Genomic DNA, 22,081 nt, shown 5'->3' with positions numbered 1-22,081 from the left:
CTGAAGAGACTGCTCATCGTGAAGGGGGAAAGATGAGGGACAGGAAAGGATGAGGGGGGAGACAGTGGGGATGGGATGGAAGGCAGGGGAAGCAAGAGGGTGAGAGAGAGAGGGATGAGGAGAGGAAGATAGGGGGGAGTGGCTGCCAGCCCAGGGGAAGTTGGAAAGGTGGAAAATGCAGATTGGAGAAGATGGAGGGGTGAGAGAGACGTCTGTGAATGGGCGATACTTATGAATGATAGAGATGGAAGGGTGGGAGAGAGCGATGGAGTGAGAGGTAAAGATGAGGGGGGGGGGGGGCAATCGAGATAAAAGCAGGAGAAGACAGAGGGCTAAGAGAGAGAGGCAAAGGGAGTTGACATGGAGGAAAACCATGGGTGTGGGTTGGCAGGGGAAGAAACAGGGATCCAGGGGAGGAGAGGGACAAAAGTGATGGAGCTGGGAGGGGAGCCTTGCTGAGGGGAGGGAGGAAAGGGCTCAGTAATGGAGCAGAGGTTGAGAGCAAGTGCTAATCATTTCAGTTTGAGGCCCTGTGAGTCAGTGGGACAGGAAGATGGAATAATTTACAGGAATGTTGAGAGGAGGAGGAGGTGTTAATGGGAAAAAAAAGAGGAGGTAAATCGTGCATTGAAGTCTTCAGGATATTAACCTTTTGCTTGGGCACATCACTTGTTTCATTTCAAGGTTGATTTGTAGCCTAAGAATTTCTAAAAAAAAAAAAAAGTGTAACCCGGTGAAACGTTTCTTTTAGATTACTTATTTATGAAGACGAGGAATGTGTTGGCACCGGAATATCTGCTTCTATCTGCATACAGGCGAAGTGCAGGCTCTGTTTGGTATTTCATTGAAACATTTGAAGGAGAGCATGAATTGGGATGGCCTAGCGTAGGGGTGGCCAACGCCAGTCCTCGAGGTTTCAGGATATCCACCATAAAATGTGCATGAGAGAGATCTGCATGCCTTGCCTCCATTGTACTCAATTACTACCAATCCACCAACAGTGGGGGCAATCCTAATATCAATCACATCAACTAACCCACACTAAGAACCTTTTTCTATTTTTATAATTTTTATAATTTATTTTAATTTTCAATTTTTTATATAAAATTAACTGGATTCATCACACTTGTATGTCCTACTGAAATGTTTAAAAATCTTTGAAAAAATATTTAAAAGGTGTAAAGTGATGCTTCATAGAACTTCAGGGGCACTTCAGGGGCACTATCCAGTGTACCTTACTTGGTTTTTTGATTAATCACTTTACACCTTTTAAATATTTTTTCAAAGATTTTTAAACATTTCAGTAGGACATACAAGTGTGATGAATCCAGTTAATTTTATATAAAAAATTGAAAATTAAAATAAATTATAAAAATTATAAAAATAGAAAAAGGTTCTTAGTGGGGGTTAGTTGATGTGATTGCCTCCATTGGAGGCAAATCTCTCATGCATATTTCATTGTGGATATCCTGAAACCCTGGCTCATTTGTCACTCTTGAGCTGACCCTTAGCTAAATTGGCCGGAGCCGGCTAAGTATTTTTTTTAGCTGCTAGAGAGTCCCTACAATCTTTTGGCAGTGTACACCAGAGGCATCTCTTGGAGCAATATGGGAGGCTGCTTGTAAGTGTCATTTTTCAAACTGTCGGGCCGATACAGTACAGTGCGCTGTTAGCTGGCATTTGGACACTCGTTTTGGACGTGCTAGCTTTACCCCTTATTCAGTAAAGGGTAATAGCGCGTCCAAAATGCGCTTCCAACCCCCCCGAACCTAATAGTGCCCGCAACATGCAAATGCATGTTGATGGCCCTATTAGTTATTCCCGCGCGATCCAGAAAGCAAAATGTGCAGCCAAGCCGCACATTTTACTTTAAGAAATTAGCGCCTACCCAAAGGTAGGCGTTAATTTCTGCTGGCGCCAGGGAAGTGTACAGAAAAGCAGTAAAAATTGCTTTTCTGTGCACCCTCCGATCTAATATCAAGGCGATATTAAGTCGGAGGTCCCAAAAGATACAAAAAGTAAAAAATTAAAAAAAAAAAATTTTAAATGGGCTTGCGGCTCACGGGCCGAAAACCGGACGCTCAATTTTGCCGGCGTCTGGTTTACGAACCCGAGGCTGTCAGTGGGCTCGAGAACCGATGCCGACAAAATTGAGCGTCTGCTGTCAAACCCGCTGACAGCCGCCGCTCCTGTCAAAAAAGAGGCACCAGGGACGCGCTAATGTCCTAGCACCTCTTTTTACCGCCGGCCCTTATTAAAATAAATTATAATACTGAATCACGCGCACAGGAGAGTGGCCTGTGCGCGCGCTGGGAGAGCAGGCATTCGCCCGCTCTCCCGCATTTTTACTGTATCGGCTCGTGTGTGTGTGTGTAGTAGGCCTGCCACCATAATTTAAAGGTTTAAGACAGTAGCTTTCAAATGGGCACATATGTATATGGGTGTGCGGCCAGATACGTGGCAATTTTATATCCTGCACATGTTATTTAAAAAGAACAAAAAAAAAAACCTGGGCGCAGGTATGTGTGCCCCTAAATTTTAAGCTTGTGCAGGCGTAAGTCTGATTTGGAATGAGAGTAGGCCCACTGAAAATATACCTGGATATCTTTGAATTCGTAAAAATCTTTTTTTTTTTGTCCTGAAGGTACCTGGGAGTTTATGGCATGTAACGAGTTACGTTCGCTCTTCTAAACAGTGCCAGGCCCTCTTGAAAACAGGAATTGCCGTAATGCACTTGGGCATAGATACTGTGCTTTAGAAAAGGAGAAATTGGGGCAGATAAATACCCCTGGACTTGACTGCTCTCCCCATCTTTCCCACCTGACGACGTAGCACTGCAAGCTTTCCTTTTTAATCCCCGTCTTTCCCCGCGATAACTTTGAGAGTTAGCCAGGTCAAAGTCTGCTTTTCAGAGTGCAGCCAGATTTAGCTGGGCAGAAAAGTGACAGCTGCAGGGGGGGGGGTTCCTGGGAGGGGGCTTATGGGTGACTTTCAGTACTAGGCGGGCAACCCCATCCACACAAATAGTGTCCTTAAATTTAACCTGTTAAAATTGCTGCCCAACCAGATTTGGGGAAACTTTGCAGCTGAAAACCCAGCTGGCTGGGTTTGGCTGAAAATTCAGCTAAAGATAACAGATAAATGTAATTCACGGGTCTGTGAAAATGGGTCCCAGAGCGTGTGCCCTCTTTCATCATCAGAGCCGCACAGTTTACATTTTTTTTGTAAATCCCCTTTACCTCCTCCCTCACCCTCACCCCTATACTCCTTGTGACCCTTGTGGAAGTCACTTTATCACCGTTACCTCAGGTTCTCATTTGGGGAGGGACTTGCGCTACCTGAATTCTTAGCAGGCTGTAAGGCATCTTGAGCATCAGTTTGGAAAGGTGGGCTTAAACCCCCCAAATTACTGTCAGAAGGCTCCTTGGCTACAAAACCCAAATGGGCCAATATTCGTGCACAGGAAGGAGATTCGCTACCAGTGTTTGCATTGCCTGTGCAAGGGATCGCCGCAGTCCCCGAAGCTTATGTCTCTAAACGTTTGCTAACCTTCTCAAGTATAGATCTTTTTTTTTTTTTTCATTTCTACCAAACTGCTTGGTCTATTTTTAACCTCCCTCGTTTTATTATTTCTTTTTGTTGAAGAGCTGATCTTGTTCCTTTGTTTACATATGGCTGTTAATCCTGAGCCTTGATTATGCAGTAACAGTTTACCTTTTTTTTTTTGATATACTGATTAAAAAAACAAGCCAGAAGAATTGCCACATGCAGACCGTGAAAAAAAACAAATCAAAGGTGATCAGAAAATGACCCGGGGGGAAAAGCTCTCACTGCTATTTCACAACTATTCATTCATTTTCAAGATTAGTTTATTGTTCAGTAAGTTAATTTTAAAGCAAGGGAAGAGCTCACAACTAATTTTGGAATCTCAACGGTGGATTATGGAAAGATTTCACTATCCCCCCCCTTTCATTAAGGGAGACCACCGCAATCCGTGACTAAGAAAGCAATGGAATAAGAACAAAGCAAAGTCCCCTCTGTCAGGCTTAAGAGGTTGGAAGCTTTGCCGCGGTTCCATTGCTTTATTAGTTCCCTTTAAAAAAAACAACACATCTAGGAGAGCTGCAATTTCAGTTCTGAATTCTCTTCCTGGTCACTTGACCAGCAGATGAGATTCCAGCATTGGTAATGAGCTCTCTTTGGGGGTCATTTATCAAAATGCGATAAGGTGTTTTCGCATGCGATAGCAACATATTGTATGGTGCGATGCAGATTCAGAAAATAGGAGGAGTGTAGGCTGGGTTAGCCTGTTTGTGAAGAGCTATCACACAGCCATAATGCTGATTTTAACTACACCTCTTTGAATTGCATTAGGCTGTGATGTCTCACATAAGGCCTATTTCAGGGTTGAGAGTGAGTGAGAGAGAGAGAGAGAGACTGACCATGATACCATTCCCATAGGTAGGTATTTGTATCCCTATGGTAGGCCCACCTAGTAACTCGAGGTGGGTTTAGGTAAGAGTGTAGGGGATTAGGGGCCACTTTGACATTCTACGTGACACCTACGAAGAGAACAGTGGTCTCATGAAGATTTGATGACCTTTGGAGTGAGGAAACTCACTCCAAGATGAGATTTGGGCAAGGTTCTCTCAACCTAGCTTGAACAAGAGACCACTGTTCTGTTCGTAGGTGTCACGTAGAATGTCAAAGTGGCCCCTAACCCCCTACACTCTTACCTAAACCCCACCTCGAGTTACTAGGTGGGCCTACCATAGGGATACAAATACCTACCTATGGGAATGGCATCATGGTCAGTCTCTCTCTCTCTCTCTCTCTCTCTTTGAACAATGGTCCCCCAGTGGTTGAATACAGGAAATACAACAGGTCTGGCACTTATCACAGAATCTGAAAATGGTATCACAATTTGCACTAACGTAGCTCTTCACACAGGTAATTAGCACAAATTGTGATAAATGTTATATTAGCATAAAACACACCCCTTTTGCTATCACACGAGATACTTACTGCATTTTGATAAATCCAGGCCTTTGTTTTCTGTTCGACTTAATTTAAAAATATCTTGAACATGAACCTTGAATATTTGTGAAATATTTAATTAGGTCTTCCCAGTGTAATTTTCTGATTATCTTTTTGATTTTTTCATCTGTACTTTTTTTTTTTTTTAATCAATTCATTTCCACCTCCTTTTTATCAAAGGTTATTTCCATGACTTTGTTCTATTATTTTGGTAATACAATAAATGATGAGGTCCAGTCACAGTCCAGACTAACTGAGGAAGTCTAATTCAATGGTGCATTTCTGTTATTGAATATAGCCGGCTAAGTTTAGGCTAGTTTTTTGGCCCTGTTACGTGCTGGGAAAGCCCTAACATTAGCTGCGCTAAATTCTAGTCTGCTGTCTTATTAGCCAGATGAGTGCCCACATAGTCATTTAGCTGGCTAATTGCTTTTGAATATGGACCTCGATAAAACTAGAGAGATACTTCATCCTCATGATATAAATGTGGAAGGAAACCAACAGCAAAAGCCAGAACTTAGACCCCCCCTCCCAGGTTCTCTCTCTTCTCCTTAAACAGAAGGTGCTGTAAACGTTTGCTGCTTCTTGTGGAGTTTTTATTAGTGTACCTGAAGTCACGTTTTTTTTGTATTTTTGTTTTCTGTACTTCCAAGATTGTACTACTTTTGTCCAGTTCTATGTTGAATACGATGCCCTTAATTGGACCGACACAGGAAGATGAGCGGAGGTGTGGGTGAACTCGCATCCCACTCCCTCAGTCATCAGAGGTATTGCAGGGGGGGAAGGCGAGGAGAAGAAGGGAACCCCAATCGCCTGCCACGCACGCAAAGCCCTGAGGTGGCGCTGTTCCTCGTACACATCTCCTAGCAACAGCCTGTGTGGGAGGAGGGGGTGGGGTTGCCGCAGGGCCTTGAGTGTGTGACAGGCAGCTGGAGGCCCTACGGCGAGTTTGTTTATTTATTTAAGTTTAGAGAATGCAGTCACTGTGAGAAAATATATGTACCTCTTTTAATATGTTGTTTCTGCTGCACCAGCTTCCCGAATTTTAACTAAAGAGTCGTCCAGCCCCAAGTCACTATATGGTTCTTCCTTCCTCTAACTTTCTCTCAATCAGGCCCATCTAATAAAGCGCGGAAAACAAACGCCCGTTTCCTAACGTGCGCCCAGGTACCTCTGCTGGGCGGGCGATAGGATATTTAAACGAGGGCTCGCGCTGCCGAGGAGGCGCTAGGGACAAATGTGCGCCCCTAACGCCTCCTCGGCAGCGGACGCCCAGGAGAGGTGACTGTCAGCGGGTTAGGAAAATGGACGCTCAGTTTTAGCAGTAGAGCGACCCTTTTCCTAACCTGACCACCAGCACGCTTTTTTTTAATTTTTATTTTTAAACCTTTTGGTTCCTCTGACTTAATATCGCCACGATATTAAGTCAGAGGATGTATAGAAAAGCAGTATTCTCTGCTTTTCTGGACACTTTTTTGGGCTGCTCAGAAATTAACGCCTGCTCTGGGCAGGCGTTAATTTCTGAGCATAAAAATGTGCGGGTTGGGTGCAATTTTTTTTTTTTTTTGATCTGGGGAGAATAGCTAATAGCCTCATCAACATGCATTTGCATGTGCTGAGCGCTATTAGTTTTGCAGGGGATTGGATGCACATTTTGGATGTGCTAATCCCTTTACAGAATAAGGGGTTGAGGACGCGCGTCCAAAACCAGAGTCCAACCGCGTGTAAAACAGTGCACTCGGCTGAGCGTGCCGTATTGGATTGGCCTGAATGCTTTTAGGAAAAAACAATCAAACAAGTTGGACTAACTTAATCTGTAGCTTTCTGACTACCTTTGTATGGATCTAATTAATTTACATTAGTTGTAGTTTAGGTCTTATTCTATTGTATTAGATCTATAGTTTTTAATATATTTTAGTTTTAATTTAGGTTTTATTCTATTGTATTGTATTAGATCTATAGTTTTATGCTCATATTTATTATGAGTCAACTGTGATTTATTTGCTGCATTGTAAACCGACTTGATATCGTTTGAGGAAGGTCGGTATATAAAAAGATGTAAATAAAATAAATAAATCTAATTAAGGCTGCATAACTATTGGGGGGGGGGGGGGGGAGAAGAACTCACAAATGTATTCAGTTTTTCTAGGAAAAAAGGTTGCGCCTACAGTTTATTTCCTAAGCATTATTTCTGTGTATACAAGGGGACGAACATGGCAGCTGCCCGACTTTATTCTGAAATGCATTTGAAAATGGTTTCGGACGAGGTCCTAGTGCACCGTCTTATGGGGTCTCTTCTGGGATTGGCAGAAACCCTGAAACCGCAGCAGCATCTGATGGCTGCGGAGTCGCCTTTGTGAACGGGCTTGATGGCTTGGGTCTGTTTTCCCTTTCTGCTGAGAATGCAAATCGTGGGGGCTGAGATGTACTAATGGCAGCACAATTCTTAACACTCGGTGTGGCATCCTTTCAACAGCCGTAAACTAAAAACAAGGTGTAAGGCATTAATGTAAGAAAGCTAAACCAAAATTTCATGATTTGTGGGGGGTTTTTTCCCCCCTCCCTTTCATCAGGTTGGTAATTCAGCCCAGTGAAGTGGCTCACTCTCTTCCTATGAGCACAGCTTCCTTTTGATCTCTGCAGTCCATTGTGAAAGATGTGGCAGAATATTCAGACAATTTTAGGCCATCGGGAGTTGCTGACTCAATAGCTAGAGTGCCTCAGTGAGTCTTCTGCTAATTAAAGAACAATGCCTTTCCCCCCCTGTGCCATCCAGGACGTGCGGGCGATGCGGAGTCACGCAGCGTCGCGTGACTTGCTGTAACCTTAGATCAGGGAACATGAGGTAATGCCGTATTCATTCCCTGGCTAAAGGGGGTTGGGAAAATGGTGATATCCAAACATCTTGAGAGCTCAAAAACAGAGACTACACCATCTCATTCTCTGCTGTTGCTTGCTACCTCGGGCCGGGTCAGCTGTGATTTAGTTGGAATAGTTGCTGTTTGCCCTCTTTTGAAATGTTGTTGAATCAGAGCTAGCATTTCTTTTCTTGCTTTGCATTACCCCGGGACTACCTTGCCTGTAATGTCTGCTTCAGATATGCCCACTTTGAGGTAACCAGCACTTTTAATGCGTTGGCTTTGCTTGCGAAGCTTTGGGCATGGAAGGCAGCTTCAATGGGATTCTCGGCCTGCTCTTAATTCCTTCTTGCTGTAGGCATCCAGCTGTTCTGATTTTTCATTTTCCCAGACCCTAGCCACCGTCCTCATGCAACTGATGATTACTCTCCCTAGCATAAGGCCACTGAGGAGCAGAGCAGGGACTTCTGATTGAAACATTTTGGAAGGGTTGAGAAGCTAAATTATGATTTTTGATCTTCACAAGCTTAATTTTCACAAGAGATTTTGATTATATAAATTTGACCTGAAAGGGACATTCATTTATTTTTGTTATCGTGCCTATTCCCCTTACAAACAGAATTATTGTTGGTGCTGCTTGGTGTCAAATGAGCCCCTTGCCTCGGGCTCCAGATTCATAATAAATATTACTTAATTCTAGAGTACTCTGCACCACCTGCACTTCATTTACTGATCTCGCTTGCAGACTTCAAGGATTCTTTTTATTGCCATTTCTAACGTGCAAAAGCACTGGACTGAATGACACACACACGCTGCGCTGTCAGAAATCGGAGACGTGAACTGTTTAAACCTTTTCTGAAAAGGCAAATGGCAGAATCCATTGCCAACTGTGGTGCGTGCCATCCAGAGTTCTGACTGCAGACCACCAGTACAGGTTGAATTTCCCAGATAATCCTAGGGGGTGAAAAAGCTCCCTAGTGTTTTTATGCAACAAGCCAAAATTTAGTTACCATAACAACTTGGTGCTCTCTGTCATCTTGGCACTGTGCTTCAGATGTGTGATGTGCAGCAGTCTTTCAGCACAGTTAAAAATATTACGTTTCTTTTTCTGTTAAGTGTATTCTAAATACATTCAGAAAGCAACAGAAGTCTTGATCTGTTCTGCACTTATTTTTACATTGTGTTGTCCTAGAAATTGATGTATATGTGTGTGCGTGTGTCTATCCAATGCTACTGAAAACATTTTATTGTGACCAGTGTTAATTATTCCAAATACAGACAAATAAACTGAGTCCCCTCCGTGAGAAAGAGGTTAAAATATTTATTCAAGAACAGGTCCAGTGCAAGAGTATTTGGTGCCGTAGGTGAGCCTTCGGTCATGCACCCGCCTCCTCCAAATTACTTATTGGTGCAGCTCCAGCACAGCGCTCCCTCTTACCAATGGTAGTGGGTCTGGCACTGCACCCCTCTGGGCCTTCCACTGACAGGATTGTACCACCCTCAAAATTTTGGCACTCTAGGCAACTGCCTAATTTGCATAATGGATGCACTGGCCCTATTCAGGTTTAGTGCAATAATTCTTCTCTTGGTGTGGTTTCTCTAAATGGGTTTGTGTTGCACATACCATGACAGGAACGAACCTCATTCATAAGCTGGGATACCATGTGTGACTATTCTCATCGATAAAAGGTAACCCAAGATGGTGAGTGGGCTTGAATCCAAGACTAGAGTTCAGAAAGTCACGGAATGAAGCATCCCTGATATTGGAACAGAAAAAATGTGGTCTTCCACCCCTAACAGCCACCTTCCCCTCAGATGGAGCTATCAAGTGCTGAGGGCCACAAAGCCTTTGGCAGCACAAGGCTAGCACTAGGGCTGGAGGACCAGACACCAATGAACAGAGCCTCAATGACAAGTTGAGTTGAATGCACTCATGAATAAGGTCCACTTCAAAGACAGGGCTGATGAGTCAAGATCCAGGGAGCAGTAGGACCACCATAGAAAGACTAGTGCAGGGGTGGCCAACTCCAGTCCTCAACAGGCTGGGTTTTCAGGATATCCAAAACTAATATGCAGGAGATAGATTTGCATGCACTGCCTGCAATGTATGCAGATCCATATCATGCATATTTATTGTGGGTGAATTGATAGCTTGGAGATATTTAGATGTCTCTATCGTATCTCCCTTTTCCTCTAGGGCAGTGGTTCTCAACAGGTGTGTCGGGACAGGTCCTGGGAGGAGTGTCGCAGGGCCAGAAGGAGGCTGATCTCTCCTCATCCGTCCAGATGGGAGTTGGTTGACTTCAGGCTGGATGGGAGACCATTCTTGCTTCCTTCTCCTCTTTCTGGCTCAGTTGGGAGGCTGTTTCCTCCTTCACCCAGATCAAAGCGAGGCATTGCCAGCTCCTGCTCTTCTGGGTCCGATGGAACACTAACTTTATCTTCCCCCGCCGGGCCTGGAAGTGAAGCTGCTGATGCTCTCTTCACCCTATGGAGGGTGGGGCAAAGAAGGTTGGAGATGTTGGGCAGGGAGGTGGAAGAGAGGGAATGTGGGGGCTGTTCAGCAGAAAGGGGTGGGGTAGTTGGACAGGGAGGGGGAGGAAGGGGGTAGGGAGAGTTGAGCAGGGGAGAGAGGGAGCACAGGGAAGAGGATTTGGGGGTCGAGAATGCTGGACAGGGATGGGTGAGGGGATGATTGAAATGGAATAACTGAGAGAAATGAGGGATGATGGGGAGCATGGGGTGGGGGAGTGATGGGGGTGCAAGAGCCATAATATGTCAGTTTGGGGAATGTGCATTTCTTCTAGCTTTGTACTTTGTTTAGTGTAGGAGGAAATGTATTTCTGTTTCTATGTCTCCAGTTTTTCACTGCATGCAGAGTTGCTTTTTGGGGTTTCCATTTCCGTCTCCACATTTGTAATTTGTGATCTTTTATTCTGTATTTGATGAAGGCCTGTTCTGTGTGTGTGACCGAGGTGAGGTATTTTATTAGCATGAAAGCATTTGTATCAGTCTTGTTTGTTGTGTTTTCTCAATAGGACATGCATTGGTGTTGCACTGATGCCTTTTCATTGGTAGGGCTATTGCTGTTTGAATCCTCGGAGTTAGTGCTGTTATGGTATGGTAGGTTTGCTTTACATGCGCTGAACATTTTTTTTGGGGGGTTTTGTATTTTACAGTGAGCCTGGAAGTAGAGAGTGTTTTTTTTTTCTGATACTGAAATGATACCAGTATCAAAATATTTTTGTATGGTGAATTGTTTGGGGAAATATCCTAGTTCTGCAATGCACCTATTATTGGGGGTCATGGGATTCCTGTAGATGCAGAGTATATGTTTAAATTTAGCCTCATGATGCTCTTGTGTTCAGTGTGTCCCTCACTTGAGCATCATCTATCAGGTGTGTCTCCAAAGAATAAAGGTTGAGAACCACTTCTCTAGGGCAGTGATGGTGAACTCCAGTCCTTGAGTGCCACAAACAGGCCAGGTTTTCAGGATATCCACAATGAATATGCATGAGAGAGATCTGCATGCACTGCCTCTATTGTATGCAAATCTATCTCATGCATATTCATTGTGGCACTCGAGGACTGGAGTTCACCCTCACTGCTCTAGGGTATGTTTAGATCTTTAAGTTTGTCCCATATACTTTACAGTGAAGATCACTGAAAGTTTTAATAGCCATTCTCTGAATCGGCTCCGTCCGGTTTATATCTGCAGAATTATATGCAGTATTCTAAATGAGGTCTCACCAGGGACCTATACAGGAGCAATATTTTATTTATTTATTTTCATTAATTTGTATTCCACCTAGATCCTGTTCTAAGAGGATTCCAGGTATTTAAACTTAAAACATAAAATTTCCAAATATCATAACATAAAACATTATAAATGTGCGAAAACATACATAAAACAACAAAATCATCATTAAACTCATAAAATAAGATACTAAAACCAACCTGAATCAGCTGAAAGGTCAACCACAGTTAGAAAATGCTTCATGGAAGAAATGTGTGTTTAAAAATTTCCGAAAACATTTGTAATGATTTTATGAATAGCTAGGGAAGGCTGTTCCATAAAGTAGATGCTGCTATAGAAAAGGCACAACGACAGGTTTCATTTAAACGAATTTGTCTCTTATTAGGCTCAGCAAGTAAAAACAGGTCCTCAGAACGCAGAACTCTTGCTGGGCGATACCATTTTAGCACTTTTGGTGAGCTATGCCGGGCATTTCTCAGGGAGAGCTCGAAACGTCAGGGTTAAGATTTTAAACTTAATTCCGTGCTCAAAACGGGGGTAATGTGATCACAAAAGGAGCTATCAGGAGCCAGATGTGCTGATGCGTTCATAAGTAGTTGTAAAGCTGCCAAATGACCCTTAGGTAGGTCCAAGTACAAGGTACTACAGTAGATGAGCATGGAAAAGGACAAAAGCCTGAATAACACATCTTAAATTATTACATTCTAAAATATATTTGAGATGCCATAACATCCTCAACTTAAAGCTGTTTTTAACTACTAATTTCAGGTAAGAGTCATCATACAGAAATCCAGCATTTCAGAAGGTATCTAAAAAGGTTACAACAGTCCCGTCTATGGTGAACTGAAGGACGATAAGGTCAGTTCTGTTATGGATAATCCATTATAGCCTCTGTCTTATTTAGATGTAACAAAACATCTACTTCTTGACGGTGTCTAAAATCTGGTGAACCAAATTGTACGTTTCTGCCAAACGTTTGGAAACTGGAAATAATAGCCGGATGAGAACCATGTGGGAGTGCTTCTTATGCAAGGTCTCCTCCCTTTTTCTGCTGACCATTCCTCTCCCCGTGCAGCCAGGCATCCTTCTGGTTTTGCTGCCTCCTCCTCCTCTGCCTGTTTTGCCGCTTTACGATCATCGGATACAATCACTCCCAGATCCCGCTCTCTCTTGTTTTCTGCATTGATGTATTTAACCCTCACGCTAACCCCACTCCCTTTGGGTTTTTGCAGCCCAAATGCACGACACTGCATCTTTTTAGCATTAAATCTTAGCTACTAGACTTTAGACTGTTCTTCGGGATTCATTAGATCTCTCCTCCTGTTTACCGTTCTCCGTTGCAGATTTTGGTATGGGCCCTAAAAAGACAAGTCCTTCAGCAATGTTGCTTATGAATAAAGGCAGAGAAGCAGCTTGATAGTGCGTTTTTTTTTTTTTTGGCAATTTTTGACGGAAGTGTTTCAAGGCTTTAAGAATGATGCGGGTAGGGGAGGTGGCAGTGGCTAGAACCATGCATCCCCTTTCCGGGCCGTGTCCACGGCAGCTGCTCCGTTCATCCCGCCCTTCTTACGCCACTGGCTGCAGTCCCTGTGAAAGTAATAGGTTTTCAAATTCACATTCTGTGACAGGCCGCAAGAATGCTTGTTTCATCGCTCTGTTACCATTGTGTGTTATTAGCAGAAGGATTTCACCATATGGCATTTTGAAATGCTGACCTAGAACAACTTTCAGCAGCGAAGTTGCTGGTATTTATAGGTTTTCTCCCGTACAGTATGACAAAATTATAGCATGCATAAATAAGCAAAGAGAGAATTTCAGTGGTTTAGGATGGGACTTTCTGTAATTCCAGTATTATATTGCCACTCCGATAATCAACTGATCATTTTTTTATGGCTGCTAAAAATGCTGACTGCATCTTACTTGGAGCAGACATAATGACTAGCTGCAGGGGAATGCCTACTGTTTTTTTTTAAAAAACATCTTTGCAGATTGTCTATCCTAATGCTTGTAGTTTGTGTTGAGGTTTTGTGATATGGTTAAGTGCACCTTAACTGTGAAAAAAAAAATAACCTTAAGAATGAAAAAGTCCAAAAAAGTCATGATCCCATTCTTTGTATATTGCTGAACTAATGATTCAGGATGACACTGACCTTCATTTAAGGATGCCAAGCTGCACACATACCAGTGTCACTAACTTTGCTGTTCATGACAATTATTATAATTAGAAGGTCCTACTTGGTACTTTTTATTTTGCAAATCAAATTGGTCAGGCACTTAGCTGCATGAAGTTATTATTACATATTACCATAAGGCAGACTGAATGGACCATTTGGTCCTTTTCTGCCGTCGTTACTATGGTACTATCTGCCATGCCGTGCAGATTACCCCCAAGTTTCTCTTAAGGCAGGGCCAGTGCGTCCCATTAGGTGAATTAAGCGGTTGCCTAGGGCGCCAACCATTAGGGGGCGGCGAAGAGCAGCCACGTGGGGTTGCAAGCAAAGCCTATCCCGCTCACGGCTGAGAGGAGTAGAGACTTTGCGGGCCGCAAGCAGTGCCCTGCCTGCTCATGACCGAGAAAAGCAGATACTTGGTGAGCCGTGAGCGGCGTTTCAGTGAACTTTTTACTGGGTGAGGAGCCTTCTTGGATAGCTCCCAAGGCCTGTAAGATGAAGGTAAAACACAGCCTGACACGGACGCTGTGTTTTGAGAATGGCATTGATCATGAGGGCAAGCTCCCTTCCGATCGTATTTGCGTTGACTGCAACCTGTTTTATAGCTTTCAGAACATTTGATTGGGAAGTAATGTGGCATCCTATAGCATCTATGTGTCTAGAGTAAGTACAGCTTCAACTATAAGACATTTGGGCTTTGGTGGTCGTTTTTTTTTATATTTAGGTATAAACCCTACCAGGCTTTACCATAGAGCAGAGCTGGTGCAAGAGTATTTGGTGCCCTTTGGTCATGCATCCCCTCCTCCAGCTTACCTCCAGCACAGCGCTCCCTTCTTTGGCAGTATTGGCTCTGACATAGCACCCCTTTGGGCCTCATGCTGGCAGGACTTTGCTGCCCCCAAATGTTGGCACTCTAGGCGATCGCCTACTTTGCCCAATGGAAGCGCCGGCCCTGCTAGGGAGTGGAAACCTCCAGCATTGAGTGAATGATAGTTAGGGTCCATCCTCTACAGGGTGTGTCTTGGTCCAGATTCTATGAAGGTGATTCCATGAGTCACTAAGGAGAGGCAGCAAGGGTTGTGGATCTCCAGGCTCCAAGAAGAAGGGTAGTTTGCTCTGCTTTTTGGGAGCATGCCCTTGGTATGGACCCTAAAGTGACTGACTGGGTTAGAAACTGGATGAGTGGGAAGCGACAAAGGGGCATGATAAATGGAACTCTCCTTTAGAGGAGAGGGGTGTTACTAGTGGCATGTGACAGGGATTGTTCCTTGGACCTGTTCTTTTCAACATTTTTGTAAGCGATATTACAGAAGATCTATCAGAAAAGCTTGTTATCTTTTTGCAGATTACACCAAAGTCTGCAACAGGCTAGACAACCAGGAAGGTGTAGAAAACATGAGGTGGGACCTAGCAAAGCTTGAGGAATGGTCTAGGGTCTGGCAGCTAAGATTTAATGCTAAATGCAGTCATGGATTTGGGCTACAGAAACCCAAGGGTATGGTACAGCATGGGGGATAAGTTCTTCTAAGCATGAAAAAAGAGCAGGATCTGATGATGATTTATTTTATTAGTACAGTTTTGCTAGTCTGCAGTTCCCCAAAACATCAAAGCTGGTTACATGTAAAAACTATAAAATAAAATTACAAAACATCACCTCCCCAAAACCATATCGGCCTCTCCCACAATCAGGTAAGCCAGCATTTCCACTACAGCACATACCTTGACCAGGAAGCCCACCATCTGATTTGAAGGCTAAGATAAATAGCCAAGCCTTCACCAGCTTCCTGTATCTCTCATTACGAATGTCCCAGGGAACCCCATGCCAAATGGTGGATGAGAAACAATGAAAGGTAGTTTTACAAATTGCTGACGACCAGGCCAAACCAATAGAGAAGGAGCTGCCTGCTCGTGGTAGCTGAGAGAATGATCTCAAAGCATGGGAAGGTTTATACTATATTAAGGCATCTTCCAAGTACTGCAGCCCCATTCCATATAAACATGTGAATAAAAGTACCAAGATTTTAAAACTTCAGTCTGAACTGGACAGGTAGCCTGCGTAATCTAATGAAATATTGCTTTACAGAAAGAGTGTTGCATGCATGGAACAACATCCCAGTGGAAGTGGTGAAGATCAGGGCCATAGTTGACTTCAAGAAAGCATGGGATAAGCATGAGGGATCTCTGAGTAGTTGGTGTGGGTGGGCGGACTAGACAGGCTATATGGTTTGTCTCTGTATTTCTATGATATACTTAAATCAGCTCGTCTACAGAGTTAAACTCTTTTAACTTTCACAGTTAGATCTGAGGATCCTGTTACTCTCCCAGCCCTTCTCTGGCTGTGTTAAGCTGATCTGAGAGACAAACACCGATCACATTACATTTCTTGTCAGCACCCAGCTGTAAATCCCAGCTGAAGCGATAACACCCTCTCGCTCTCAGCTGGTTCTGACTCTCTCTTCTAAGAGCTGAAACTGAAAACATGAGGGGACTCTTGGCCTCGGCAGCCCGCTCTGCCTCTAGGATTCACAGTTTCGGCTCCAGCTGCTGGACACTATGGGTCACTGCATTTTAATCTTGCTACCTGCTGGCCAGTTCAGAATCATCAGAGTTTTTTACACGGCAGGCAAAGCTTTAACAGTTGAATCTCGTTTCGCCACACTATCCCAGTCATCGGGCCCAAGAGGCCTGGGTCTTTCAGCTTTAGCTGCCTCCCCCACTGGAGAATCCTGATCCAGAGCAGCAGTATCAGAAGGTGGCACCTTGCTCGTTTCAGGGAGTGCCCCGAGAAAGGGGGTTATGCACACCACAAGGCTAGGAGATTTTACTTTTGGAGATGATTATTCACGTTTCGGTGCTACTCGCCACCTTTTTTTTTGCAGAAATACTGAGATTTAGCCACTAAATACCTGCTCTTAATCCAAACCGCGTGGAACAGGAAAGACCCAAAATACTATAGGGAGCCTACAAAATGTATTAAGCTTGAGTTACTTACAGTTTCAAGAGAGGCTTACACCAAAAAATACCCGCATGTACAGTACATGTTATGAGCAGAGGTGCCAGTCATCAAGGCTTCTGCCCTGGTGGCTATTAGGGGAGTTTCGCGAAATACCTCATGTAAGGACAATATATGCCAATGTCTCTTAATGGCTGCTGCAATAACGGCCTCTGCAAGTGGTCTGTTTTAATGCACAAACTAAACGAGACTGATCTTTAACAGGTTTATACCGAGGTAATGTTTGCCTGTCACTGAATTTGGCACATTTGTATGCCCGATTGATCACTTTATGAGGATACCCGCGAGATTGAAACTTTGCCCACAAAATAGGCACTTGTCTTTTGAATTCCTCTGTCAGAACATATTCTTCTAACACGGAAAAACTGACTTACTGGCAGACCCATTTTAAATGATCGCGAGTGATGACTATGAAACTTTAATGGATTGTTCTTATCTGTGGATTTGTGGTACGCTGTGGTGTTAAACTGACCATTTTTTAAAGAAACTGCAACATCTAGGAATGAGATGTGTTGTGTGGAACACCTCGCCGGGACCACAATTTTACAGATTTACAGTGGACAATCGTTGAAGCACCATTCGTGGTGGCGAAATAGCATCACGATTAAATTATCGTGAGGCATTTTGGATTAACGCTTTAATGATGGCCCACGAAGGTAGGAATGAAGAACTTGATTTAACATCACTGTTGTAAGATGCAGAATGGTTTTCCCGTGTGTAGGTTTGAACAACGCTCTGACGTTATCGTGACAGGACAATTTCCTCATTGGTTATGATTGGTTTGTTTAATTCCTCCTGAACCTCATTGGAGGATTGGCAGTCACAAGAATAGAATATAAGTGAAACATGTTGGTCAAAGGCATTTCAACATGGCTCTTGGAGAGAAGATAACGAGCGGCTATTTAGAGAAAGGACCAACAAGCAGCACAGAATATGCAAACAGTTTTAAGAAGATTAACATCCCCTGATGAGACTGGTTGTCGGAAACGCAGGCTCATTGGGAAGGCAGCAAGCCAACTTTGGTGTGTTGTGCTTGTAGGAATAGTCAAAGAAAAAAATAAAGAATTTCCAATAGTGGTAGACATGTGCATAACTTTTTTAGCGTTTTGAAAATTATTGTCAATAAAATCATTGTTTGTACTATAAGCAACATCAGCATATATTAGAAGGAGGTTGGCAGTTAATAATTATAAAGATATTGAAGCTTATTACTGGGTGGTAATTGACTATATATGAAACCAACAACCTCTTCCATACTAATTGAACAATTTTTCAATTTTGTAATACATATAAAATGTATTTTCTAAATAAAAAACACTATTAATAATGCAAATTCAAAAGTTTTTGTGATAAAAAAAAATAAAAAAATTTTGGTTGGGATACCAGATGGTGTGAGTTCTGTTAGGTACAGTTTATAGGTATCACCTTCGTGTGGTGGAGTTTCATTTTGGTATATCAAGTCTAAATTAACAATGGCCTAATTGTTATAATTTACAGTATGAAAATGATAAAGGATTGCTTGAATGGCCTAGATTTTGCCATGCTTGTAGGGTACATAATATGACCTCTGGGGAGAGTTTGAAGGATTTAAGCTTATTTTAGCTTGGAAAAGAGAAGACTGAAGGGTGACCTGATAGCAACCTTCAAATATATAAAGTGGGCTTATAAAGAGCTTGGGAGTCAGTTCTCCATCTCTATAAGATAACTTAAATCTTCTCTGCTACTTATGTATTAGTTAGAACGTTCTACCTCTGAGGCTAGTTGGGCTATCTAGGGAGATGGTTCAATTGGAGATGTGTATGTGTGTTTACAAGAGAGCAATGGTGTTAGAGAGGGAGGGAGTCTGTGTAAGGATGCATGTGTGAATGAGACAAGGAGCCTAAGTGTGTGTAAGAGATGGGGCCTGTCTGAGTGAATGAGGTCAGAGCCGGGGCTGGGAGGGGGCGGGTGTCTAATACCCTTGCACCATCCCTGTATAGGTGCATAGGGTCCTTTTCCCTTCAGGTGAAGGGCTGAACTAAATTATACCTTAAGCTTCCTTCTTGCTGTTTGATTTATGAGTCTGTGATTGCAAAACGAATGAACTACTTTAAATGCCCAATACTGTTCCAGGTATTTTATCAATATGTCTGTATTACATGCTCTTAAATAAAGCAGGTACATATAAAATACACGAGTGGTCTCACCAGCATGAGAGAGCAGTATTTTTAATTTTATTGATGGTTTTTTTTTCACAAGTTTCGTTTAACATTTTTCGTTTTCTTTAATTCACAAAAATGAAATCAGCATAATAAAAACCCATCCCAATAACAAATTAAAAAAAAAACTGGGCTTCCCGACTCTCTCACCCAAAAGATGTCAGGGCCAGGATCCTCCCCTGCCCCCATATACCTGGTCCGGGGGGGAGGGGGATCCATTGAAAAGGCCTAGGCCCAGGCTGCAGCCTCGACTCTGCGTAGCCCTAGGCCATGGTAGATTGCCGTGACCTCTGCCTAAGCCCTTACAAAGGACGGACTTCGAGGCCTGGTCCCAATGCCTCTGCCTAGACTAAATGCTGGGACCCAATCCAGCAGCCGGATCCCAATGCCTAAGCCAGGTCCGACCAAGGTCCAGAGGCCAAGTCCCAATGCCTGGACCTCGGCCTGGGCTTATGAAAATGGCGCCCTTCTCTGAGGAAGAAGGTGCCAGAGTTAATTAACTCTGGTGCTTCCCCAGTGGATGCCATTGTTATAAAGAAGAGGATGGCGGCATGTGAGGCATGGATCTAGGCCGAGGCCCTGGCATTGGGCCTGGGCCCTGGCTGAGGCCCAGGCAGCGGGACCCAGCCTCTGGACTGGGCCTTAGCCAGGGCTGAAGCTCAGGCTTCAGGTTGGTACCTGGATCCCAATGGAGAAGATAAGTGGATGCCGGGAAGTCTCCTGGGCCTTGGAAAATTTTTGGGGCCTGGGCCTTGCTCGGCAAGGCCCAGGCCTGAGCATGACACGAGTTCCTGGTGTCGTGCTCGGGCGTAGGTCGCGGCCTCTGATTTGGGTCTCTACCTATTCCATAGAGGAGGTCCTAGCCTCGAACCTGGGCCTAGGCCCAACGCATGACTTTTTTTTTTGGGGGGGGGGGAGGGGGTGGTGGTGGTTCAAAACGAAATGTGAAAACCAACAAAAATTAATCGAATTTCCAACCATTTTGTTTTGAGAATGAAATGAAATAGGAAATTTTATTGTCATTTCCTATTTTGTTTCTAACTAATGCATATCCCTAATAACTAAAGGCATTTCTGCCAGTAAAACAGTATTTTACTGGCAGAAATGTGTTTTTTAATTACCCACCCTTTATGCGAGTAAAAGAGCCTGCATTGTTCAAAAGTGTGTACATTTTTATCCATGTACTGTAGGAAGGGAAGAGGCATAGGGGGGATGCTGGGGAACGGGGGCGATTGCTTGGAATGGGGAGAAGTGGTGGGTGGGGGAAATGCTGTACCAGAGCCACTATTGCCAAAGGAGGGAGCACTGTGCTGGAGATGGTGCCAGTAGGTAAGCTGGTGGGGGAAGGGGCAGGTGTGGAGAGAGAGAAATACCTGTACAAGTGTTTGTTGTTTTCAAAATTTATGTGGGTAGTTTGCCCGCTCCTTGAGGTGGTTTGAATCTCTGCTTTCTACCTTTTTTTTAATTGTCTCCTTCAGTAAACCCTTCCCTAAACTGGCACTGCCCTCCCATCCTACTTGATGCAAAAAAGATCTCTCTAGCTGGAAAATCTCTTTCTTGCATGGGTGGCGGGGGACAACTTGAGATTGGGGGCTGTATTTACTTTAGGATCGCGGGTCAGGGGAATGGAAGTTGGACAGTGGGGGTAGGGGAGGGGCATGATGTCTTTTCTGACACTGTACATTGCCAGTCTTAGCCTGCTAGAGTTTTTCTGGCCATGTTACTAAAAGGCTAATCTTTAGCCTCAGCCTAATTAGCCAAACTTAACTAGGTCTACCTGGCTTTGCCGAGCCCTCTGCAGTTTCTGAAAATTGCCTCCTTAGTGTTTTTAAGTCGTATTTCTAGGCAGGAGTCTATGCTAATTGGACACGGGGGGGGGGGGGGGGGGGGAGCATTTTCTCTCTCTGGGATCTTTTCAGGACTTATTGCTCTGACACAATAGAGCAAGGAGACCCCAAAGTCAGTCCTTGAAGGCCACAATCCAGTCACAATTTCCATAATGAATATGCATAATAGGGATGGGCATTTGGGAGAAATGAAATAAGAAATGAGACAATTTTTTTATTTTGTTTCGGACAGTTTTCAAAACGGAAGGAGTTAAATTCCAAAGAAACTTTCTCGGAATCTCATTTCACTTTGAAAACCCATCAGTCAGGCCTACGCCTAACCTGAAGCCGAGGCTTCACCTAGGGTGTAGGCTGAAACCCAAAGTAGGGGTTCTATCCTCACCCGAGCGCGATGGGGCCAGATCGCGTCCCAAGCACAGGGTCCAGGCCTGAGAAACCTCCCAGTGACCCAGACGCGATGCCAAGTCCTGGTCTTGGCCCAGGCCCAGGCCTCAGAGATCCTCTTCGGCTAGGGAGGCTGCACAATGAACCCAGCAGATGGTGTCAGTTGGCGAAGAAAGAAGATGCCGAAGAGAAGCTCCGAGGCCTGGGCTCCGGATCAAAGCTCGGGCATTTGGGCCCGGCCTCCAGACTGGGCCTGGGTCTGAGCCAGGCTGTGGCATCAGGCCTATGTCCAGGCCCTAGCCTAGGCCAAGGAACTGGCCTTCCCGCCGGGCTGTGGTGTCGAGCCTAGGCCCGGGCATCAAGACCCGGTCTATGAGGCTGCTGTGACCTCTGCTTAGGCCTTGTCTGCAGATATTCCTCTGGATGGGGTAAGTGGGGACTGGCATCTTTCAGGGTGGGGGGACATGAGAGACCCTGGGAGGCCCTGTTTCTTGTTTGTTTGTTTTTTCAAATGTTTAAAACAAACTAAAGAAATGAAATAAACATTACATGAAAACAAATTTGTGGTGGTGGGGGAAGCAAGCCTCCCATAAATGAAAGGTGAAAGGCTAAACAGATTAAGACTCTTCAGGTTGGAGAAGAAGCAGCTGAGGGGGGGATATCATAGAGGTTTATAAAATCATGAGTGGACTGGAATGGGTAAATGCAAATCAGGATGTGCTTTCAAAAAATAGACTAGGGGACATTCCTTGAAATTACAAAGTAGCACATTTAAAGAAAATTGGAGAAAATGTTTTCACTCAATGCACAATTAAG

General features: G+C 44.0%; 1 protein-coding gene across 2 annotated transcripts in view; it reads left to right on the top strand.

Annotated features, from left to right (window-relative positions):
• NAV3 (neuron navigator 3) overlaps nucleotides 1-22,081 on the top strand; it is a 971,329-nt gene that overhangs the window by 34,770 nt on the left and 914,478 nt on the right. Inside the window, exon 2 of one of the 2 annotated variants that reach the window (XM_029597134.1) lies at nucleotides 12,421-12,510. The exons of the other annotated variant lie outside the window; for it this stretch is intronic. The gene's annotated coding sequence lies outside the window, so the exon portion shown is untranslated. The remainder of the gene's footprint in view (nucleotides 1-12,420; nucleotides 12,511-22,081) is intronic. 2 annotated transcript variants of the gene reach the window in all.

This window comes from Rhinatrema bivittatum, chromosome 4 (genome assembly GCF_901001135.1).
Source record: "Rhinatrema bivittatum chromosome 4, aRhiBiv1.1, whole genome shotgun sequence".
In the NCBI taxonomy this organism is placed as follows: domain Eukaryota; kingdom Metazoa; phylum Chordata; class Amphibia; order Gymnophiona; family Rhinatrematidae; genus Rhinatrema; species Rhinatrema bivittatum.
Note: the sequence above shows the minus strand (reverse complement) of the source record. Positions and strands in the feature narration are given on the sequence as shown.